At 38.8% G+C, this 19277-nt stretch overlaps 1 protein-coding gene across 6 annotated transcripts in view; it reads left to right on the top strand.

Annotated features, from left to right (window-relative positions):
* The window catches only part of GALNT13 (polypeptide N-acetylgalactosaminyltransferase 13), a 581924-nt gene that overhangs the window by 19655 nt on the left and 542992 nt on the right, over positions 1-19277 (top strand). For 4 of the 6 annotated variants that reach the window (XM_011285258.4, XM_019838119.3, XM_019838120.3 and 1 more), the window contains exon 1: positions 15866-15995. The exons of 1 other annotated variant lie outside the window; for it this stretch is intronic. The gene's annotated coding sequence lies outside the window, so the exon portion shown is untranslated. Of the gene's footprint in view, positions 1-15749; positions 15996-19277 lie in introns of those variants that run through there. One more of the 6 variants, XM_023259332.2, reaches the window with a different exon arrangement.

Raw genomic sequence — 19277 nt, forward strand, 5'->3', positions numbered from 1 at the left:
TCTACCCTATGACCCAGCAATAGCACTGCTAGGAATTTACCCAAGGGATACAAGAGTGCTGGTGCATAGGGGCACAAGTACCCCAATGTTTACAACAGCACTTTCAACAACAGCCAAATTATGGAAAGAGCCTAAATGTCCATCAACTGACGAGTGGATAAAGAAGATGTGGTTTATATGTACAATGGAATACTATTTGGTAATGAGAAAGAATGAAATCTGGTCATTTGCAGCAACATGGATGGAACTGGAGGGTATTATGCTAAGTGAAATAAGTCAGGCAGAGAAAGACAGATACCATATGTCTTCACTCATATGTGGATCCTGAGAAACTTAACAGAAGACCATGGGGGAGGGGAAGGGGAATAAAAAGTTGCAGAGAGGGAAGGAGATGAACCATAAGAGACTCTTAAATACTGAGAACTAACTGAGGGCTGATGGGGGATGGGGGATAGGGGAAAGTGGGTGATGGGTATTGAGGAGGGCACCTGTTGGGATGAGCACTGGGTGTTATATGGACACCCATTTGACAATAAGTTATATTTAATATATAAAAAAACATAATATCTTGCTAGATACAATATTGCTGGAAAATATATAAAAGGTGTTTCTATATATTAGAAATAATTTAAAAAATAAATATAAAATACAATTTATATTATAAAATAAAATAAAATCTTATAATGTATTGAAAAATGTATAAAATATTTACAAGGACAACTTCAAATATAATTGAAAGAAAGCAAAGGAAACATGATAAATGGGAGCATATAACATTAACAAATAGGGAGAGTCAGTCTTTTAAAAATTCAATTATCCAAAAATTAACATATGGTTTTAATATAACTCAAACAAAACCATACACATTGGGGGAGAATTGATAAAATGATTCTGAATTTATTTACAAATACAAAAGACCAAGAATAGGAAGAAAATGGACAACTTCCATAACAAATCAAAACAGTGTCATAGTACATTAATTTTGACAATGTGATATTGTTGTGAAACAGATCTTCTAGACACCAGGAACATTCCTACATCTATATAAACATAAATTTGTGGCAAATTTGGAATTTAAGAGCAGTGCAAAATAGATTGTTTTCCCAGTAAATGATGTTGAATTGCTTACTCATGTAGAAAGAGTTAATCTTGACCCACACCATCACATAAATATTAATGCCAACATATTATAGTTCCAGATGTCAAAGGTAAATCAGTAATGCTTCTAGATATTAAAATTGGAGAATATCTTCATGACCTAGGAGTGGGTAGAGGACTCTTAAATAAGCCATTGAATGCATTAAAGATTCAAAATGTTTTTGTGAACTCTTAGAACTCAATATAAAAAGAAAAATAATCTGATTAAGAATGGGCAAAGGAGGGTTGCCTGGGTGGTTCTGTCAGTTAAGTGTCATACTCTTGATTTTGTCTCGGGTCATCATCTCATGGATCATGAGCCCCACATAGGGCTCTGTGCTGGCAGCATGGGGCCTGCTTGGGATTCTCTGTCTCCCTCTCTTTCTGCCCCTCCCCCCCTTACGTGCTCTCTCTCTTTCTCTCTCTCTCAAAAATAAATAAACATTTTTTTTAATGAGCAAAGGAAAAACATAAATGAACAAAGTCCCTGAATAGACATTTCTCCAAAGAAAGTTACAAATGCTAATAAACACATGAAAAAATGTTCATCATCAGTAGCCACCAGAGAAATGCAAATCAAAGACACAAAAAGATACCGCTTCACACCCACTAGGATGGCTATAATCAAAAGAACATAATAACTACTACTGTCAAGAATGTGGAAAAATTGTAACCCTCATACATTGTTGGTAGGACTGTAAAATGGTGCAGCTGCTTTGAAAAACATTCTGGCAGTTCCCCAAAATGTTAAACATGGAGTTACTGTATGGCTCAGTATTTCCACTCCTAGGTAAATACACAAGCAAAAGGAAACCATATGTCCACACAAAAATGTGTATATGAATGTTCCTAGCAGCATTATTCATAATAGTTAAAAAAGTGGAAACAAACTCAAATGTTGAATGGATGAATAAAAAAAAGTAGTGTATTTGTACAATTGAATATTATTCAGCTTTAAAGAAGATTAAAGCATTGGTACAATATACCACATGGATGAACCTTGAGACCATGATAATAAATGAAAGAAAACTGTCACAAAAGACTATATAGTATATGATTCCATTTATATGAAAAATGAAGAATATGGAGGGGCAGAAAGAAGATGTGTGGTTACCTAAGACTGGTGCGGCCTTCTGGGAAATGGGAAGTCACTGAAAATAAATATGGGGTTTATTTTGATGGTGGTGAAAATGTTCCAGAATTTGTCATGATGATGGTTCCACAATTCTGTCAATATACTAAAAACCATTGAGTTATATATTTTAAATGGATGAATTGAAAGGCATGTGAATTAAATCTCAAAGCTGTGGTAGATAGGTAGGAAGGTACAAAACTAGACAAATGACAGATATATAGATAGATTATTTTAAAACAAAGGACTTCTTCTCATTCAAGATCTGCCTTAAAAGCATTAAAATGCAGGTCCCATAGTGGGAAAATATGTTTTCAGCAGCTGTAATCAACAAAGGTCTAGCATTTGGAATATGTAAAGACCTACAAATCAACCACGTAACCTAAAGAAAAATAAACCTAAGACTTAAGTTGACCACTTCACAAAAGTGAATATCCAAATGGTTCACTAAACATATAAAAATGTGCTCAATCTCACCAATCATCTGGGAAATAGATTTAAATCCAAATGAGATATACCAGTATGCATACAATTAAAAAGGCTGAAAATCCCTTCCCTATAAAAAGGTGTGGAGAAACTAGAATTCCCACATACTCTAAACAGTGGTCCCTTTGGAACCATTTTTGGCAGTTTCTAATAAACCTGCTATATCCCCTGATCTAGCAATTCTCCTATGAAGAAGGTGTGGTGAGTACTTCTGTGCAAACAGAGGACATATGTTCACCAAAGGACATGCATAAGGATTTTCATAGCAATGTTGTAACCAATGATTATAATAATCATATACTGTAATAAACAATGATTAGAAACAAACCAAAGGTGGGGCTTCTAGGTGGCTCAGTCAGTTGAGCATCTAACTTCGGCTCAGGTCATGATCTCATGGTTTGTGGGTTGAAGCCCCACATCAGGCTGTATGCTGACAGCTCAGCAGCTGGAGCCTGCTTCCGATTCTGTGTCTCCCTCTCTCTGTGCCCCTCCTCCACTCATGCTCTTTCTCTCCCTCAAAAATAAATAAACATTAAAAAAAATAGAAACAAACCAAATGTTTACCATGACCTACTATACGGAAAATGAGTGGCCTACCACTACTTGCAACAAAGGGATATATTTCATAAACACAAAATTGAGGAAAAGTAACCATATGCAAAAGAGTGTGTATTGTTCCTTTGTATTATGTTCAAAAATAGATGCTGGAAGTCAGGATGCTGGTTGACTTTGGTGAAGAGGGGGTGTAGCCATTAGGTGGAAAACACCATAGGGCTTCTTGGGTTTTAGTGATGTGTTGCAGTTGTCTTGCATCAAGTTGCAAGAATTGATTGTTAAATGTTGGAAGTTTGCAAGCTGGTTGACATCGAGTTGGTAGCTTGAAATTGGCCATGCTGAGATATTTATATCATGGAAATTGTGTTTTTTCAAGGTGCTTTTGTTTAGTTTTGAGGTGGGGCAGCTGGTTGCTATATACTTACCAGCCTAATACTGGTGCAGGATGTACTCGCTTTGTGAAATTCACGGAGCTATGTACACGCGATTTGTGAACTTTTCTTTATGCTGTACTTTAAAAAAGTAATTGATATTTCAGAGGAGGAAAGATCGGAGTCACTGTAATTTCAAACAAGTATCCCTATAGCATCGACCAACTCAAACCCAGGGAAAGTAGAGCAGGAGAGCTAAGTAGGCTCTATGAGAAAAGCAGGAGAGCCGAAGTACTAATAAACAGATTGATTTCTTCTCCATTTTCACCACTTAAATCAAGAGTCATGATCTTTTATTTTTACAGAGGTCAGACAGATGGTGCAGAAAATGAAGACAGAGTTAGCATATTTATTCACATAGCAACATTCTGCACCTCCTCACAGAACTGTTCTTTCTAATTCTTTAAAAATCGCGTACCTCTCCTTGATACTGTAACCTAAAGATTTAGGATATTGAGCCCTGGTAACAGACTGCTTTTTATCTTTGAGGCATGTGATCTTGGACAAATTGCATGTCTAACTTCTAGTTTTCCTCCTTAACAAAGTAGGGAAAACCATACTCCATCACTTATTCATTCATTCAAAGCAGTTTATGGAGTGAGGACTATGTGTATGGCATTATTAGAGCGGGGGATATAGCAAGAAGTAAAATATACAAAGATGTATGACATAAAGTTGCTGATATTATAAGAGGGACACAGAATAAATAAGATATATAAGTAAAATCTATATGTGGTGATAACTATTGAGGAAAGTTAACTAGGGAAAGAAGAAAAGGTGTGTCAGTTGTATGGGTGGCTAGTTTTCACTGAAAACACAACACTTAAGTCAAAACTTGAAGGAAGAAAGACAGCCAGATGCAACTGTCGTCATACGCAAAGGGGACAGGAAACGCAAAGGTCCTGAGGCATAATCATGCCTGAACTGTTTGAGAAGTAGCAAAGAGACCACTATGTCTAGAGCAGGGTGGTAGAGGGCCAAAAAGATAGTCCACTGTAAGGACTCTGCCCTTTACACTGAATGAGGCGTGAAAGTGTGTAGAATTTTGAGAAGAGTGAAACTTGGGTTTAATGGGATTAGTTTAACTACTTCCTTGAGACTAGATTTGAAGAAAACAAGGTTAGAAAAAGGAGGCTGTTTTAATAATCCATGTGAGGTATAATAGCTTCTTGGTCCAGTGAATTAGCTCCATTTTGCATGTGATAAAGTGGGTTCAATTTTTCCATATCTTCTAATTTTTAAGACAAGCCAGATATCAAGGTTTTTAAATAAGAAATATCCTGATTTTCTAATATTGGATCAATTTATTTTGTTCAGTTTTGGTTTTTAACCCATGAAGACGCACATCTACAAAATTCACATCCACAGATTTTCTTTTACTAGAATCATTGTGTCACTGAGACACTGCTCCTAACCCTCATTACTGCTTTTTGTAGCCAGGTCTATTTTTCATAAACAGAGAAGTCTCCAAAATGTTCTAGCTTGGTGTCTCCTTACTTGTTCCACACCTTTTGGTATCTATTGCTTTCAGTTTTCTGTACCAAGTCTTGAAATATGACAACTTGAGAAACAGAAGAAACAAACAGGAGACTGACTAGTGCTCTTTTAGCGCCCAGTGAGCTATTTAATAAATAAATGAATGAATGAATGAATGTATTTTAGAGAGGGAGAGAGAGTGAAAGCAAGCGAGGGACGGGGCAGAGGGAGAGAGCAAGAGAATCTCAAGCAGGCTCCATGCAGAGAATGGAGCTTGATCCCACGGCCCTGGGAACATGACCTGAGCTGAAATCAAGACTCAGATGCTCAACCAAGTGAGCCACCCAGGCACCCCTCAAAGAGGTATTTTTGACACTTTTTTCCTTTGATACTTATCTCAAAATATGAGAGGTTAGTAACTGATAAAACAAGTAGATGAATGAAACACTGTCCACGTTTTGCTTAACATTAAGAAAGAAGAAGAGTAGCCACATAGATTGGCTCTGAACCACAGATAGTAGCTATAAAATACAAATTGGGGAATACTTTCTAAATGTTATTGAAATATCCATATAAGTTTCTATTTAAAGAGTGTGTACTTGTTTTAAAATCTAGAGATCATCACTTCTATACTTTCTAGTGGAAGACTTTGCAAAAGCCTTGTAGTAAATGCTGCAATACTATTCAGTATTAATAGAATAATTGGCTTAGAATTCTATTCAGATAGTTCTGTGGGATGGTATATTAGGGGTGAAGTCCATAATTTATATGTATAAAACTGGTTCTTCTTTCCATTGACACTGATAACAAAAACTCAATAGTTTAAAAGTAGATAAAAAAGTGGGAAAAAGTTCTAGATAATCTGTTTTTCAATAATAGGTGAGAAAATTACATGCAAATGCATTAATTTATTCAGGAGTTTATACTTTCTTCTGAAACTCTAGAAACTGGACTGACAAAAGACAAAAAAAATGTGGTAAAATGGAAATTATCTTCCATAATGCTTTTTGAAGAAGTTCTGAATTGGAAAATGTTAGAGTTATTATCAAAGTGCTTTGAGTCCTGAGTAACTGATCATGTTTCTATTTCTGTTCTTTCTTAAGAGCTTGCTACATTTTTCACATCTTAGGCAGTTTAGGGCATCTTTGTAGTTGCTAGAGTTGGCTAAGCAAAGTTCAGGCCAAACTAGGAATATGGAGAAGAGTTACTTTGTTGAATTGGATGAATTCTATCCTCCTCTTCTTTAAAAAAAAAATTTTTTTAATATTTATTTACTTTTGAGGGAGAGAGAGCATGAGTGGGGCAGGGGCAGAGAGAGGGAGATACAGAATCAGAAGCAGGCTCTAGGCTCCAAGCCATCAGCACAGAAGCCAATGCGGAGCTGGAACTCACCAACCCTGACATCATTGAGCCACAGTTGGACGGATGCTTAACTGACTGTGCCACCTAGGTGCCCCTTTCTTCTTCTTTGTGCAATGTTTATGGAGGGTTCAGTAGGTAGTTTTGGCAAGATGATCTTCTCTACAGAGAAGAGCACTCATTGCCTATTTAGAAGGCTATTAAAAAGGCTGATCGTGAAGAGACTGATAAAAAGCCTTTTTTTTTCTTGAATGTAGGAGTTGTTGAGAGAAGAATATGATGATTTATGCTATTTATTTGGCCCTTATTAAGTGGCACGCACTTAGTTCTGTCTACTGGGATATTTCTATGACTAAAGCAGACAAAGACCATGGAACTTACATTTTAATGTGGGAATCTGTGTGCTCATGTGAGCTCATGTATGGTTGTGTATATGATGGGGAGGAATTAGGGCTAGGTGACTATTCGTAGTACAAATGCTTACTGCGATTCTAAGTTAGGGCCATTATTGAGTTTAGAGACTTGAAGCAGGGAAAAGCAGTGAGAGAATTTTTGATATGTAGCCAACTGGTGTTGATCACTTTACTTCCCTTTCCTAAACTGTCCCCATAACAGGGAAAATGAAATCTTCCTGGGTTCACCTTAAAGCCTAATTATCTTTGAAAATTGATTAAGAGCATTTACAATACAAGAAACACAGAAAGTATCACTTATTGAGTGTCTAGTATGAATCAGCTGTATATACTGCATCTTTTATTTCTCAAAAAAAATCTGTAATAGTACATAGTATATAATACTTATTTTACCCCAAATATTCCTATTTCTCAGAGAGGTGCATGCCTAAGGTCACTTGGCTGCTAAGTGATAGAACTGGCCTTTTGATACATGTCTATTTTGCTTACATACTCATATGCTCACATATACATACATACATTTCATATATATTATGCTAAAATTGCTAACATTCTAGAATATAAATTATGAAAAGCCAATTCCATGTTTATTAAATTCTTCTCAGAGAGTGTACCATTAATACCTTTATGGATAATTACCTTGATTGCTTTTATATTATACTAATGACTGTTCCAAGGCAATAGTACTTCAAAACATTACTATATACTCTACCCTAACATATCTTCCTTCATACTGTCTATTGAGTTTAGAATCATGGGGTCTCTTGTTTTATCATTTTTCTTGTTCATATTAATCTGCTAAGTTTTACTTTTTACTTGTTATTATTATACTTTACATTTATAAAATGCTTTCTACTTTTCAAGGGAACTACATATATGTAAGGTATATTATATATATAATATATATTATGTGTATATGTTATATATATATATCTCCTTTGTAGATATCTTAATAATTATTACCTATTTATGACTTAATGAATTGTTACACCTTTTAGGCTAATGAATGAAAAAATCCTAATAGCATGTTCTCCTTTTATATTTAATTTGTAGTATAATATCCGCTTCTATTCTTTCAAAATAAAAATATGTCCCTTTATTTATTTACTTAAGTTTTGTAAATTCCTCACAGTTAGTTGTGGCCATCTTCTCCTAGTAAATGATAGTCATTCTTCTGTCCTTTAATGTTGAGAAAATTGCCTTATCACATCAATTTGGCAATGCAGACAAATTTAAAGTGAAACAGATTCTTTCCTTTTCCTCCAGATTCTAATGAGATATTTAGTTAAAGTCTAGGACCAAAATTTGTGACACTGTACTTAGTACTTTCTAATTCTTGTTCCTTGTTAAACGTTGAATAATGTATGAGTTTGCTTTTTTAAAGTTATCCAGTATACATAATTTTATACATTGTATAGCAACATAAATAATTTTCTTTGAATGGGATAACTGAAGAAAAATAAGACTGAGGAGGACAATTAAAATTTTTTTTATTGCATTTCCTTATTTTTGAGAGGCAGAGAGAGACAGAGCATGAGTGGGGGAGGGACAGAGAGAGAGGGAGACACAGAATCCAAGCAGGCTCCAGGCTCTGAGCTGTCAGCACAGAGCCCTACATGGGATTCAAACTCATGGACCATGAGATCATGACCTGAGCAGAAGTCGGACACTCAACCCACTGAGCCACCCAGGAGCCCCTGAGGAGGACAATTTAGTATGATACTGGGAATCTTTTCAAATGTTAAAATTTAATAAGTGTCTTTGATAGATTTCTTTGTTACTTATATCTTACTTCCTCTGTAAGACAATGACTTACATTTGTGCATTGATGGGGTAGGCAGCTGTAGTAGCTATTGGTGGACTAAAGGATTTTTGTGGTTGTTACATTTTTTTAATATGCTGGAGTATGGGTAAAGGTTCAAACAACTAATTAAAACACACTGGAAAATCCTTCATTACAAGAAGGTGGTATTTTAAATATGTTTAGATGTGTTTATGTTTTAAAATATGAAAACAAAATTTACCTGCTATGTAGCTATTTTTGATAAGCATTCATATTGAAATTTTAAATAATTAGATTTATAAAAGTAGAAATACTTTTACCAATATAATGGATTATTCATGAGCTTTAATAAGCAAGTGAAATATTATTTACAGGATGATGTAATATATTTGCTGTATCTATAATAAATTTAATGTATATATTTACTAAATAAATGGGTGTCTATAATGTGATAAACATTATATTCAGTTCTGGAAATCAGTAATACAGCCCCTGCTTTTCAAGGACTTACCTTCTAAAAGAGATATATCTATATGGGGTACACAAGTAGTGACGTAGTGAATATGTAATTGCTTTATGCTTTAAACTCTGATTATGTTTAACATTTACTTCATATTTGCCTTGTTAAAAAACTATTTATTTTTGAGAGAGAGCAAGTGCTAGAGCATGAGAGGCAGAGGAGCAGAGAGAGAGAGAGCGAGAGAGAGAGAGAGAGAGAGAGAGAGAGAGAGAGAGAGAGAGAATCCCAAGCAGGATCCCAGGTGAAGTCCCAAAGCATGGCTTGATCTCAGAAACCATGAGATCATGACCTGAACTGAGATGAAGAGTTGGATACTCAACTAACTGAGCCACCCAAGGGCCCCTCATATTTGCCTTTTGATTTAATGGAGATACAGAGATGTTAAGTGACAGCAAAACCACATTCCCTTAAGTAAATGCCAATGCTTTCCCATGTTGTTCTGTTTTCCACTTATTTACTTATCTTTGTTTATGAATGCTCAATAGTAGCATAGTTATTATTATTATTTTTTACGTGTTGCCCTACTTTCTACCTATTTACTTATCCCTGTCAACGTATGCTAAATAATAGCCTATTCAGGCTGGCATGGCCACAAAATTGGTTGGGAGAGGTACTTATGTCGCTCTCCGTGGTGCTGAAAGATTATGGTGGGCTGAAATTAGTTGTCTCCTCTCATTCTTTGACACTAATGATTATTGCCCTATCAAGAATTCAAAACTAGGAAAAGAAAAGTATGGTGGGGAAAGGAAAGATGAAAAAAAAGGGAGGTTTAAATGCAAGGCTTAGCTATTGGTTAATAGATGGTTGGGTTAATTTATTTGAATTTTACAACAGGCACTGTGCTTAGAGTGAGGCTACAACTTTGCATTTCCACTACTGTCCTGCAAACCTAAACTTTATATTGGTGTATCCCACTGTATATTGAAGAAAATAGACATCAAGCACACAAGTATGGAAAAATGTAAATTTGAAACTGTGGTAGATGCTAGGAAAGATACAGGGCTTTATGGATCATGAGATAAACTAGAGCAAATATGAGTATATCAGTATAGAGCTTGATTGAAAATTAATTACTTTGCTCTCATATTATTAAATTATTATTATAAAAACAATATGTTAAAGAAGATAAGGTCTAGTGAATCATATAAGACTTCCCAATAAAATCTTTAAAAAAATAATGAGATCTTGCCTCCATGAACTGAACTTTTTAATAACAGATTTTTATACCTGAAATAGCTATATTTCCTGATCATGACATTTTTTAATTTTTAAATTAAAAAAAATTTAATGTATATTTATTTTTGAGAGAGAAAGAGACAGAGAGTGAGCAGGGGAGGGGCAGAGAGAGAGGGAGACACAGGATCCAAAGCAGTTTCCAGGCTCTAGCTGTCAGCACAGAGCCCAATATGAGGCTCAAACCCACAAACTGAGATCATGACCCGAGCTGAAGTCAGATGCTTAACAGAGTGAGCCACCCAGGCGCCCCCTGATCATGACATTTTAAATGATGATGTAATAATTATCATCACAGGTGGGAAAATTTGTTTGCACAAAGTAGGTGTAAAAGATTTTAAACTTTTTCTTTTATGACAAAACATTTATATCAGCTAAAATGATATTTAGAATATATCAGCTTTATTTTTCTTTCCTATCAGTTGTGATCTTGAATTTTTGTGGTTAGAAGTAGATTTCAAATCTATTAAATTTTTATCAGCAAGTTGAAAATAACTATAAAGCTTAAATTTGAAAAAATATTTAATCATTATTAAAGCAGTCAATCTGCTGCTGACGTGGCTAACACAAAAATAGCAATTCAACATATGGTACAGAATTATAGTATATTTATGTTACTAGAGCTTTGGGTCATTAACTGAAGCTGTGCTCACTAGAGTTTTCTGCCCAGGCTCCCTGCTCCCCATATGCAATAGGCTACATTTTGAAATGTATGCAATATTTCTTGGCCCCTAAAATAAAAATCTTTAAACCATTCCATGAGCTTTTGCAAACCACTGGGTCTTTAGCTGAATGCTAAAGTAGATGGTTAGATGTAGACACTTCTTTATTTATGTCACCATCAGAAAGAATGGGACTCATGCTCAGATTCCACTTGTTCAGGCCATCCTGCAAAGAGCCTTAAACAAGCTTCTGACCTGAAGCTACCTGTCTGTGAACTCTGGCAATTGTGGCAACTCCACTTGGCCGCTTTTTGTGGTTCAGGTGGTCAATATATCATGGGATATCTGTAAACTATTTGTGATACACTCGTTGGAAAGCTCAGCTCATAGCCTCTTTCAGTTTTCTTCTGAGAATTTATTACCACCTGATATAAGTACATATTTTCTTTTTGTTTAGGACATATTACACTAAAATGTATCATTCATGTAAGTATAGTCTTTATCTTTTTGCTCACTGTTGTATTCCCAGAGTATGATGTAAACATTCAATACATATTCACTGGATAAAGGGCTAGACTCTAAGTTTCATGAGGGCTATCTTCATTTTCCTGTTTTTCTTTTAGTACCTACTCCAGTGCTTAACTCATTGTATTGCACTCAGGAGATAAGCACGATCAAGAATATAAATATTCTTCTTGTAAGATGTGTTAAGGCTTTTAGACTATATCCTAAAAATAGTGAGAATCCACTGAAATATTATAATTTATAAAAAAATGTTTTTAGTTTTTTTATTTTAGAAAACAAAGTTGTTTCCTGCATCTCTAAATAATGGTATCTCCATTCTCTTACTCACCCAATTTTAAACTCTCACAGTAATGTAACACTTTTGTCCTTCTTCACTGCTAATAATTTTTCAAAACCTGACAATCAAACTTCAGCAATATGTCTCTTCTTTTCCTTCCTTCCTTCCTTCCTTCCTTCCTTCCTTCCTTCCTTCCTTCCTTCCTTCCTTCCTCCCTCTTTCCCTGCCTTCCTTCTTTCTTCCTTCTCCCCTCCCTTCTTTCTTTCTTTCTTTCTTTCTTTCTTTCTTTCTTTCTTTCTTTCTTTCTTTCTTTCTTTCTTTCTCTTTCTTTCTTTCTTATTCATCATCCATTCATCTGTTTATCATCCATCATCTATTCTTCTGACATCACCCTTTGTTTTCCATTTTAATTTGGGCCTTGGTTAATCACAGGTTGGTCCGTTGTATCTGCTGAACTCATATTTCTGTCTTTAGTATATTCTCCATCTAAGTCACTTTATGCTTATAGATGGTCAGTTGCACAATATTGACCATCCTGTTTATCTAAACAAATGCTTTCAATAACTCTTACCGATTAAAGATAAATTCCTAGCTTTCTATTTGAAAAAAATTACAAAATAAATTTTTATTACTTTTAACACTCAGTCACATAAATTATTGCATTTATTTTTGTAAGAGAAGCAAAGAATGTTTCTCTTCCCATTTTAAAAATGAATTTGAACTTTAAAAATGTTCAAAATTACTACAAAAATGCCTTAGTAATCTTCATCTAAATTTACCAACTGTTAAAAGTTGGTCACATTTCCTTCATCACTCTCTCAATAGGTATTTCTGAAAAGTTGTGAATAAAATACAGGCTTTATGCCTTTCTTACCCCCAAATATTTCATTGTAGTAACTATAGTAAAATTATCAAAATGCGAACATTTGATATTGATACAAAATTAATTATAATTTAACATAAATAAATGGTATATAAATTAGATATTATAGACTTTATTCCTATTTTGCCAATTATCCAGTAACGTTGCTATATATTTTTCTAGTCTAGTATCCAATTCTTGATTAGACACTGGATTTAGTAGTCATGTCTCTTTAATCTCTTGTAGTCTGGAATAGTTCTCCAGCCTTTCTTTAATTTTCATCAGAATGATATTTTTGAAAAGTACAGAGAAGATATTTTGTGGCATTTTCCTCAAGTTGGAATTTTCTTTTGCTTTTTCTCATGGTTGCAGTCAATTATTATTATTATTATTATTATTATTATTATTATTGGTCTGAAATACGAAACAAATTACATTGTGTACTTTTTCGTACATCACATCGTGAGGTTCATGATTTCACCTGGTCCTATTACTGATAATTTTAACCTTGATCACTTGGTTAGAGATGACGTCTACCAAATTTAGTCTCTAGAAGGAGACTAGAAGGAGCTCCTCTAGAAGGAGCTTATGTGTAAGCATAATCTTGAAGTGCTCTACCTTGGAGGTTGCACTCCATTGTTGCATTTTGGAATCCTGCATGAACCATTAGTCAGGAAAACAAGGCTAGCCTATTGAAGAATAACAGCAGGTTGAACAAAGATGAGCCCTCCCAGCTGAGCCCTGCCCCCAATCAACTGGCCAACCAGCAGATATGTGAGTGAGGCCATACTAGACTATCCACCGCAAACTAAGCCAGCCAGAGGAGAAAATTACCCAGACAACTCACAGAACTTTGAGAAATTATAGATGTTTTATTTATAGATACTGTGTTTGTAGGTGTTTTTGTTGCTTTTTTGTTTAATGGTTTGTTATGAAGCAAAAGTTAATAATTCCCAGGGAGATGTTTTGAAACTACTTAAATATCCTGTTCAACATACAGTCTTTATCCACCAGAATTATGCTTCTTGCTTCAGTTAAAATATTAGTACAAAAATTGCAAAATGGAATTATACTTTTTTAAGAGATGAAGAATGTAAGGATGGGGGGTTATATGTCTTCAAAGGACACATGTCTGGTAGGTGACTATGCCAGCATTAGAACCCAATCTTCTACTTGCTGATCCATACTTTTTGTTCAGTTTGCCATGCAGTGGTGAGTAGACTGATGGTAGAATTGCAACTCCCAAGAGGGAGCAATAGAGAGAAATTCCAGAGTGTCCGTGGTATTAGGAGTGGCATCCTGTGTCCTCATACATGCACAGAATCACCTCTGGTAGATGCTCCTTGATTGATTGTTGGAAGGGGTGGCGGGATGGACAGTGTAAGAGAAGACATTAAGTATAACATATCATACCAATTTAGATGATAGTTGATTCATGAAAAGATATAACATTTCTAGAAATTTCCTTTTATGAGTACAGTCAAGAGTGTCATTGACATACTAGATAAAAATAATAATAGATACAACATTGCTCTTAATATTTTTGAAGCAGCTATTTTATCTTCCCCCAGTTTTGCCACATAAACTAAGAAGAGGGACCTACCACAGGTGAGTGACCCTGGGAGAGGAGGAAAGGACCCATATTTTACTCTCTCTTACAAATAAGAAAACTGAGACCAATGAAAGTCAAGGGCCAAAAGTAACCAAGGGCTAACAGTGAATAAATGGCAAAGTGGGGATTTGAACTCAGCAATGCCAATTTCCTAGAAGAGTACCTCCCACATGGCAGTGAGGGATAGGTCCTAAGTCATCAGATGTTAATAATATCCGAGTCTTGTCTGTGCTTTGTGCCAGGCATTGTTTTAAGATCCTTACGTACATTTTAACTCATTTCGTACCAAAGACTTCCGCTTACATTATACATTAACTTGACTTAGGAAGGACTTCACATTAACTTTACTTTGAAATGCAAGCATTCCGGCACTTCAAGGTGCGTCCATGAGTGTGTTAAAGCCCATACCACGTTGACTGAGAAAGGAATTCAAAGCCTCACTTTTTATTTTTTTTCTTTACTTTCCCTCAAAAATATAAGAGCGCAAGGAAGCATTTTTGCGTTCCCAGATCTCTTACACTGTGCAGGCTAGACGCAGCTGTCGCCAGCCAGAACATTAGAATCTTGTCAGGGTGAAAGAACTGTAAGGGACAAGAGGCCAAACTCTTGTCTGTCCTTTCTTCTTCAAGGCTCCAAACCTCAACTCCCCCGCAGCATCTCTCTGGGGGAGAGACTACGACGGGGGTGGGGTTGCCCCAGCTTTCCCCGAGGGCAGTCTCCTATCCTCTAGCACCCCTATAAGAGGCTCGCTGGTGCACTGGGCTAACACGGTGTGTGCAAGCCTGCTTTTCCACCATGGGAACCCTGGATGGCCAGGGGCCGCGAAGCTCTCTGTGGGGGGAGAGGAGCCGACCCCACAATTGCTCTTGGGGGCCGTGCCTGCCAAGTATCGCGGGACTTGTGCACATCGCTGGAGCAGTAGCTCCAGGAGCAGCTGGAGCGCGCTCGGTGCACACCGCCCCAGCCCGGGGAGGAGCGGGAGCGGGGAGGGAGGAGGGCTGGGGGGTGCTGGTTACGTAAATGATACTAGCCCAGTGAGAGGCCTCCAGGCTGGGGCTACGGGAGGGGGAGGGACCGCGCGAGGAGGAGGGGCTGGGAGGGAGAGGGCTGGGGTGGGAGGGGGGCGGGGGCCGGGGGCGAAGTGACCAGGCGGCGGCGGCGGCAGCTCTGCTGAGGTGACAATGTGCTAGGAGCCCTCGCTCGGTCTCCTGTGCCTCCTCGGCCTCGGCGCCCGCTCTCGCGGCGCTCCCGGAGCCCTCTAGCCCGCCGCTGCGCTATGAGGGCGCCTCTCTTGGGCTGGCCCAGGCCGGAGCCGGCTTGCTCTGCTCCAGGGGAAGTGTGAAGAGAGAGGCGCGGGCGGGAGACGGGGCTGCGCGCGGCGTTCGCGGACCGGCGCGGGTTCCAGGTGAGCGCGGGCTCGGCGCACCCGGTGTTCGGCGCGGCCGGCGGGTGCCTGCTGGGCTGGGTCAGAAGCTGAATCCCGTGCGTGGACTGCCTTTCCCTCTTCGCGGGATCCTTGGCCACGATAGCAGGTCTCCGTCTCTCTCTTGCTCCCCCTCTCTTCCTCGTAATTGTCTGGGGCGAGTCTCCTCTGGGTGGCCAGGGTGCCCGGGTGGGTGCCGCAAAGTCCTGCAGCGAGTGTCGGTCGCCGCGTCCAGCGCCCCGGGCTGGACGGGGGGTAGGGGCGCCCGCGGACCCGGCGAGACTGCCTCCCGGAAGCTCGGAGCGTGCTAGCCGGCTGCTGCAGGTGCGGAGGGTGGATCGAGCGGCGCGGAACTTTCTGTCGCCACCCGCTCTCTACTCCTTTCTCCGCTACTCGCTTCAGATCCGGGGCGCTGGCCACCCTCTGCGCCCTGGTGGCGCTTGGCGGCGGGGGCAACTTTCTCCCCACCAGCTGCGGGCGGCCGGGGCTGGCTGTGCGCGACGCTCCTGTTAGGCTTCACACCGGGGACGCACTAGAGCTTGGGTATCTTCCTCGACGGTTGTCTTCCTTCCTTTCTGCCTCTCTCTTTCGGTGCCCCTCGACCTCATTCTCTCTGCGAGTCTCTGTCTCTGACTCAGTTTCTTTCTCTGACTTTCTCTCTGACTCTGGCTCCCCCTGCGACCTCAGGGTCTGTTTCTCTTCCATTCTTTTCCTCCTTGTATCTCTTGGGATGTCTCTCTATTCCTGTTACCCTGTCTCTTACGCTTGTCTCTCCGTCTTGGCGTGTTTTCTCTCTGCCTCTCGCTGCCTGTCTCCGTCTGCCTCCTTCGTCTCTCCTGCCTTGTTCTCCGGATCCCGAGGCGCCCCGGCCAGTCGAGCACGCCCCGGCCCACCTTCTGGGCACCTCCAGGTACAGAGATCTCCCTGCTCTGAGCCAGAGGGGATGCGGGGGTTGCCCTTGTATGGGTTTGCATGGAGCAGAGGGGCTGAATGAAGGGCTTAAGGGCCAGTCTCCCCTGCCCGGGTCCGAGGGCCCTGTGCGGCAGACAGCCGGAGCGCACTGAGGCTACTGGCAGTGAAAGCGGCGTGCGTCCCTCCCCTCAACCCGTAAATTGACTAAGATCGGTTGAATTTCCTGGTAGAGAGTCTACACCTCCAGCCTTTACAGGTAGCCACATAAGAGACGGTAGGCAAACACAGAAAGCTTTGGCATCCAGGGAAAACTAACCTCGAAAGGGTGGGAGCTTTTGTGAGGCAAAGGTGTGCTAGCGGAGGAGAGGAGCATTGGGGACTATCTGCCATAAACTGCCATAACACTCAATCCTTGAGCCGTTTCCTTGGGAGAGGTCGCGGTCACTCTTCCTAGGAACACAGCGTGGTGATTTTATTTGCAGGGTAAAGACACTTGGCTTCCCGAGACGCCTGAAATCTCGGGTTTTCTTTGGGCCCCCAGATCTCTAGTTTTATATGAAGGCTGCCTTTGCTTAGGGTCGCTCCCCTCCCCGTGTGTGTGTGTGCGCGCGCGCACGTGTGTGTGTGTGTGTGTGTGTGTGTGTGTGTGTGCGTGTGCGTGTGTGCACTCGCTTCCTTGCATTCATGCCCTCTAGTGTTAAAGAAACCAGCTTGTTTGAGAACACTGAAAAGTAAGGTCAACCTACTGGTGACATATTTTGGACCTTTCACCTTCTCAGGTCATTCTCCTTGCCTTCACTCAATCTTTCCTTTTTCCTCATCGTGACTTTTGCATTGCATTATTAATTTTTCCTTTTCCCTAATCTCTACAAACTCCTCTCTCCTTCAGAATTAGAACCTTTATGTTGAAACCCTGTTTGAGTGACTTCACAAATGGATAGATTTGGAGAATCTTCATAGCCTAAGGCAGGCTTTGAACATGAGAAATGTGCATTTCTCTGCACTGTTTGCCACAAGCTGGGATTCCACATCTCTTCCTTATGCCCCTGCCCACCTTCAACTCCAATGAGGATTTTCTCTGGCTGCTCTTGCTTGTTTAAATAAATGCTTTTAATTCTCCGTTTGTGTGATGTTCATCCCATTTCAGGGCTTAAGCCGCTTGCTTAAGTAGAGGCACTGTGTCTGAGATCAGGTTTGGGGAGGAAGAAAAGAAAGCCTTTCCAAAGGAAGTACAGTGTTGCTGGTGTAGATTAATTCTGGATTCCAGAGTGCAGAGTGGACCCGGATGCAGTTTCAGATACACAGACCTTAGCACAGTGTGGGAAAACTAGTAAATGCTTATTAAAAACTTGTTCTTTGAGTGATTAGCATGCAGCTAATTATAGGCTTTGATTACCCAGCTATGTGAATGAGCTTCATACAAGAAGTTAAATTATGCCTCTTTTTTTTTTTTCTTTTTTGTTTCATTTATTTAGTGTTTTATGAATGGGAATTGAGGACTACTAGTAGAAGCCATGTTGAAACCTGAGTGCCTTTTTGGCTCATTCACTTCTTGAATTTGCCTCTCTTTGCAAGTCTTTACCTTGGCTGATGTTCTTTAACAAGTCACTGCAGAATTGAAGAAATGATTTTAGAGACTCTGATAAGTGGCATCTCTTAATCTTCCTATGAGAAAGCAAACTGGAACATGACATCATTTGTTAGTGAATACTTTCTTGTGGTCTTTCACAAGTGAAAAGTTTTCTCTTTTAACATAAAGAGCAGATCTATCAGCTTGAAATATTAGGGTGCTATAAATTGATCTCTCAAACTGACTCACTTACCTTAAATAATTTATAGGCTTCCTTACTGCTTCAAATATATATGAGAGGTGTGATGCTACATACATATGAAAATTTGCCAAAGTACCTGGAAATATAGTGCCTCCTGATACAAGGTACTGGTAGGAATTCATAAGCTGCAGTATTGTTTTTTTTTTTTTTCAGTGTTGTTTTTTTGATGATAGAGTAGTCACCTCTTTAAAAATTTGAGGATTTACTGTGAGTATTGTACAGGAGCGTGATCAAGGCAGTTTTGCTTTAAAAATGTTACTTATAGATGGCTTGATACTGTACCCAATGTTTTGCATTTAAAAAATAGCAAAGACACACTGAAGGTGGAAATTCTGCTGCTGGTTGAGATAGGTTCTGATTTCTTACTGATAATATTGAGACACATTTAACTTTTTAACTTCCTGTGCATTAATTTTAAGTTAAACAGTTTGTCAGAGTGAAATACAATGTTTCATTTTGCTTATAGATTTTTAGAAGTGGTGATGCTTGCTTTCTTTCTTTCTTTCTTTCTTTCTTTCTTTCTTTCTTTCTTTCTTCTTTCTTTCTTTCTTTCTTTCTTTCTTTCTTTCTTTCTTTTGTTCATTCAGAGGTAGTAGTTCTGACAGGAACATTTCCATGTAATAGAGATTGTACAGCTTTTTAATCTT

This window comes from Felis catus, chromosome C1 (assembly GCF_018350175.1).
Source record: "Felis catus isolate Fca126 chromosome C1, F.catus_Fca126_mat1.0, whole genome shotgun sequence".
In the NCBI taxonomy this organism is placed as follows: domain Eukaryota; kingdom Metazoa; phylum Chordata; class Mammalia; order Carnivora; family Felidae; genus Felis; species Felis catus.